The sequence below is a fragment of the Gossypium hirsutum genome, chromosome A01 (assembly GCF_007990345.1).
Source record: "Gossypium hirsutum isolate 1008001.06 chromosome A01, Gossypium_hirsutum_v2.1, whole genome shotgun sequence".
NCBI classification, from domain to species: domain Eukaryota; kingdom Viridiplantae; phylum Streptophyta; class Magnoliopsida; order Malvales; family Malvaceae; genus Gossypium; species Gossypium hirsutum.
The window spans coordinates 16,244,298-16,250,459 of NC_053424.1; the positions used below are offsets into that span (position 1 = coordinate 16,244,298).

General features: G+C 35.0%; 1 non-coding gene across 1 annotated transcript; it reads left to right on the forward strand.

Moving 5' to 3' along the window:
- The first annotated feature begins 339 nt into the window (after positions 1–339).
- LOC121207852 (small nucleolar RNA R71) lies at positions 340–446 on the forward strand. The gene has a single exon (XR_005902966.1). It is a non-coding gene; the product is annotated as a small nucleolar RNA R71 (small nucleolar RNA).
- Positions 447–6,162: the final 5,716 nt, after the last annotated feature.

Here is a 6,162-nt window from a genome sequence, read left to right on the forward strand (position 1 = left end):
AGTGGGCATTCTGAACTGGTTGATCCACCTCCACTTGCTTCGCACTGCATTACTGGGTGAACCTCTGAAGAACTAAGAAAACCATCAATTTTCTTATTCAAGAGTTCTACCTAATTAGAGAGCATGGTGACCGAATCAACGTTATAAACACCGGCTGTTTTCGTTGGCTTTGTCCTCATGACTTTCCACTGATAGTTATTCAGTGACATCTCCTCTATAAATTTATAGGCATCTTCAGGTGTCTTACTATTGATGGTTCTGCCAGCAGCTGCGTCAACCATTTGTCGAGTCGAAGGATTCAGGCCATTATCAAAGGTTTGAACCTGTAGCCAGAGTGGTAACCCATGGTGGGGGCATCTTTTCAAGAGGTCCTTGTATCTCTCCCATGCATCGTAGAGTGTTTCTAAATCCATCTGCACAAAAGAAGAGATATCATTACGTAATTTAGCCATTTTAACCGGCAGAAAATATTTTAATAAAAACTTTTCGGTTATTTGTTCCCAAGTAGTGATTGACCCTCGTGGCAACGAGTTCAACCACTGTTTAGCTTTGTTTCTCAATGAAAAAGGGAATAACCGAAGGCGAATGGCGTCATCAGAAATGCCATTAATTTTAAATGTATCACATAGTTCCAAAAAGTTAGCCAAGTGAGCGTTGGGATCTTCATCCTGCAAACCATTAAATTGAACAAATTGCTGTACCATTTAAATTGTGTTAGGTTTCAGTTCAAAAGTATTTGCAGCTATAGCAGGTCTAACTATGCTCGATTCAGTTCCTGTTAAAGAAGGCTTAGCATAATCATACATAGTGCGCGGAGCAGGATTTTGATTAATAGCAATAGCAAGAGGTAGCGGATTTTCTTGGTTTTCAGCCATCTCCTCGATTGTGGTTGAAGTATCGTCCTCTTACTCTTTCTCTGTGTATCGTAAGCTCCGCTTTATTTCTCTTTTGTTTCTGCGAACTGTGCGATTGATCTCACTATCGAACAGTAATGGTCCTGATGGGTTTCTTCTGGTCATAAACTAGAAAAACCTATCAAAAGAAAATAAATGAAGAATTAGAAAAGAAAAATAAAATTTAAATTGCAATAAAAATAAAATGGCTAAAGTAATTAAAATCGACTGTTCCAAATATCCTAGTTCCCCGGTAACGACGCCAAAAACTTGATTGCGTGATATTCGTAACAGGTTTTAAAGATTTATAAATGAATCGTTCTTGAGACTAACTTATTATCACGATTAAGGTAAGTGTACCTATCGAACAATACTATAGTTCAGCAAGATCGGATTGTCGAACCCAAAGGAACTACGAGTACTAGTATTTACTTCCATTTTATTATCTAGCTTAAAAATTAAGAGGTTTGGTTGTCTAAACTAATTACTAACTAAGAATGCACAGAACAAAAACTTGGGAAAATATTTTTGGGAAAATTCGATTGATTGAGACAATACCTAAGGAAAAATCCACCTAGACTTTACTTGTTATTTGACTTTGAATCAAACAATTTATTCATTGGACTTGATCCGTAGAAATCCCTAAGTTATATTATTATCTCTCTCGAGACTAATAGTGTCTAACCCTAGGTTGAATAATTGAAACCGCTTTCTAATTAACACCCTAGAATTGCATTAACTCGATCTATGGATTCCCTTATTAGGTTTCACCCTAATCTAAAAAAATCTTATCGCCTTATCTCTAGGCGTGCCATCAACTCCGCTTAATTATGACAAATTTATTCTTAGACAGGGTCTTCCTCCTCTGAATAAGAGCTTAACTTGAATCAATATCCTGGAATATCAAAAAAAGAATTAAGAACACATAATTAAAAACAAGTCAAATGTTTATCATACAATTCAGATAATAATAACAAGATCCGTCTTAGATTTCATTCCCTTTAGGTATTTAGGGGGTTTAGTTCATACTTATGAAAGAAAACATCTCAAAAGCATAAATATAACAAAACATAAGAAAACTCAAAACTCCTGAAGGAACTTGAAGGGAGATCTTCAGTCTTGATGATGAATCTGGCTTCTGAGATGGATTAGTCAGCTTTCCTTGAGTAATTTCTTGCTTCCTACTCTGCGTCCCCCTTCTGAGTGCCTCCTCAGATGTTTAAATAGGCTTTGGAATGCCTAAGAGCCCTCAAAATTTACCTTTTCCGAATTGGACTAAACTTGGGCTTGGCAGGGACACGCCCGTGTGCGATTACTTAAGGCCGTGGTCAAGGCTGTTAAATGGGCACGAGTGTGTGATCCACCCATGTAAGTCGTGCTTCAATCCTGCCAAAGGGACACGGACGTGTGACACGCCCGTATGAGAAAGTCCAAGCAGTGTCGATTTCCCACGTGGGTCCATTTTCTCCGTTTTCGGCCCGTTTCTCGCTCTTTTTACTCTCCTATGCTTACCTAAGTATAAAACATGAAATTAAAGGATTAGGAGCATCGAATTCACCAATTCTAAGGGGAAACCACCCATAAATGCGCTAAGCATGGGATAAAAATATGTATAAATTATGGTTTATCAATGGTCTTACATGTAATTACATCTCGATAATCTAATGTAATGACATTTGTATCCTATACTATTCTTAAGGTTCGTACGGGACTTTCAGATGTCGTAACCTTGTTGATTCTTGCTCGTAAGTACTAGTTCAACATTTATAGTAATTCAATGACAATTAAACATGTATAATTCAATTTATAGACATTTATTTGCATATGAGCTTACCTCGATCATCAAAACGTTGAAATGGATCGACTAGTCAGAAACTTTATTTTTCCTTCAATATAGACTCGTACGAGACTTAACTTGATCTAATCAATCAAATTCAGCTATTTCAATTCATATTCTATTCATTTTAACTCAATTTCATATTCTGATAAAATTACTATTTTACCCATACACTTTTGACCATTTTACAAATTAGTCCCTAAGCTCGTAAAATGAAAATTTAATCAATTTCATAATAACCCAAGCTAGACAAATTTCATACATGTTCATAACAGCCCATATTTTTCATTTATTCACACTTTTACCACACAATTTATCATTTTTCACAATTTAGTCCAAAATTTACATTTTTACTAAAATTCACTTAACAAAACTAAAGGTGTGAATGGGTCGGGCTACCCGACCCGGCCCAAAGGCTCGTCCAAAAATGGGAGGGTTCAGGTAAAAATATAGGCCCGAAATATAGGTTTGGGTAAAAAACGAGGCCTGTTTAGAAAATGGATCGGGCTCGGGTAAAACGTTATTGGCCTACTAAATATATATATTTTTTTAATCATATATACATTTTATTTTTAATTTTAATATAATCACTTTTTATTATATTTTCAATTTGTGTATTGTTTTAAGAATTGTTTTAATATATTTTTTATTTGTTTCTTGTTTTAAATGTATTTGATGATTTAATAAATTTTAAAATTTTTTATTTAATGAAATAAGTTAAAAAATTTTTAATATGGGCCGGGTCGAGCCAGGCTCGGGCTTAACAATTTTATTTTGGGCCAGGCTTGGATAAATTTTTAGGCCCATATTTCAGGTCGAGCCGGGCTCGGGCCTAGAAAACGGGCCTAAAATTTTATCTAGGCCCAACTCGGCCCAGCCCATGCACACCTCTAAACAAAACTCATTAATCTAACATCAAAGATTTATTTTCTATCATTAAACATCAAGACACTCATACATTCAACAATGGCATCATCCAAATACTTTAACAGATTTGAAATCAGAGGTACGGGCTAGCTAGATTACGAAGCAACGATCCCAAAAACGTAAAAATCATCAAAAACCGAGTAAAAATGGACTCACATGCTTGGACAATAGGTAGCCGACCCTTGAAACTCATCCATGGAATTCTTTTCTTTCTTCATTCGGTGAAAGATGATGAGAAATAAGCATGAAATTGTTTTCATTTTATTTAATATAACTAATTACACTAATTACCATTTTACCCTTTGTCATAAACATTAATATTTCACCAAATTATGCACCTAACCGTCCACTTTCAATATAAAAGGGCTAATTACAACATAATCCCTCAACTAATTTATCTCTTATCCATTTAATGCATTTTAACTATAAAACTCATATTTTTCACTTTACGCGATTTAGTCCTTTTATCAATTTAAGCATCCAAACGTTAAAATTTCTTTATGAAATTTTCATACAAACATTATATCATACATTAAACCTTAATAAAATAATAAAATAAAAATTTTGACATCAAATTGTGGTCTCAAAACTACTATTTCGATTAACCCTAAAAATGGGTTGTTACAAGAAGAAGTCGATGTCGGTCATGTAAGGCAGAGGTTTGTATGTCCTGAATCACAGATCTAGATCAAGAGCATTATTTTAACTATCATCATTAGAACCACAAGGTTTTGGTTCAGTTGGAACTTGCTTTAGTTTAGAAAAGGGTGTTACTTTCAAACCATCCGGATCGGACTATTGGGTTGGTTTGTGGTTTGACTCTAATTCGTCAACTACATCGCTACCCCTTCTTCCTTAAATGAATCTTCTTTCTCATCTGTAACTTCATTGCCATCTTCAACCAAAGGGCTCTACGTACTCTCGTCGGACCCGATCGTAGAGAGTAACTTATCAGTTCTTCTATATCCCATGTACCCGATAAAATCTACAATGGATTACGAATCGGTGTAGGTTGATAGGCCCTCGGTACAAGTGCTTTTGCCCCAAAACATCGAACCAACAAAGTTGAAATCGAATGTACTGATTGAATGTCGTGCCTAGGTGTCAAGGTTTAGGTTACGGTTATACTCCAGTTGAAAGTGGCCATTAAAGTTTACATCAATGTCGAAAATCAAAGAATGTCTGCCCATTGATGTTTCAAAGACATCATAGTAAGAGCTTTGTAACAAACTGGTGAACCCACTGCACAACCGTATAGTAAGACTTTTTCCTTCAGCTTCGGTTCCAATATTAGTCGCAACAATGGCTAAAGATGAGCCAGTTCCATCAGCCTTAGTAAACTCAACATATAACTCTATTACAACATTTTCGTTTGAGCAGTGTGGTGATATGATCCGCTCCCGCCTAAGCTCAACTTTCACATCAAATAACTCATACTTAAAGGGGTCAACCGGTGTCGGACATCTATATTGCAAGCTCGAAATTTTTCCCCAGCTTGAATCTCTGGTTTTCTCTTAATTCTAGTTTGTAGCTCACGTAATTGAATTGTACAGTTGAAAGCCAATTCCACGGAGTAGGCTCCTAAAAATACGACCTTGAATTTTGTATTATAGATTTAACTGTCGTAGTAAATGACGTATTTCACTTGTCGGCTCATTTCAATTTAAAATGAATTGGATATTTAGAACAAAAAAAATCTTTAGACGGTTATCCAAAGAAATGCAGATGACTCTCACAACTCAACTCTTCGGTGTTTGATATGAAATTGTTGTGTGCCTAAATTTTGAATATTTCAAAACTTTAATAGCAAAATAGAACAAGGGTAGAGGGAATGTATGCTTCAAAATCCATTGCTAAAGACGCGCTTTTATTGAATAATGAGAATGAAATGCAAAATAGTACTCAAAAACGCGTTTCACAAATAATATAATTACATTAGACGCATGTTTTAAAGGGTATTCAGTGCCTCAAAATGTTCTTCAGATTTTATCCAAGATTCCCGGGGTTGGGGTACTTTTTTCAGACTTTATAAAAATGTTAGTGAAAACTCATAAATGTTGCCTTATAAATACCATATAGAAATTTGTGCGCATAATCATAAGGAAAAATTGTGGGGCTTCTCGCTTTAATTAATGTAATTTTTTTCTCCATTTCCATGCAGTCGATGTCTTTAACCTTCCTTCTTATCCGAAGGTCGGCACCATTGTAACAGCCTGATTTTAGCTAAATCAGAACAGTGGTTTCGGAACCACAAATTAGATATTGGAAAATTATTTTAATTTTAGTTTTGGTGTTTACAGCATGATAGCATGTATGTGTGAAAATTTTGTAAGCTAATTTTATTGTTTAATTGCTCAATTTGAGAAAAAGGATTTAATTGCGTAAAATGCAAAAGTTGCATACTATTTGTTTAAAGTTCTTAATTGTTATGATTTAATAATTCAAAGGTCCTTATGATGATATCAGACCATTGGTAGTGCTAATGGACATTAATAAACATGCATT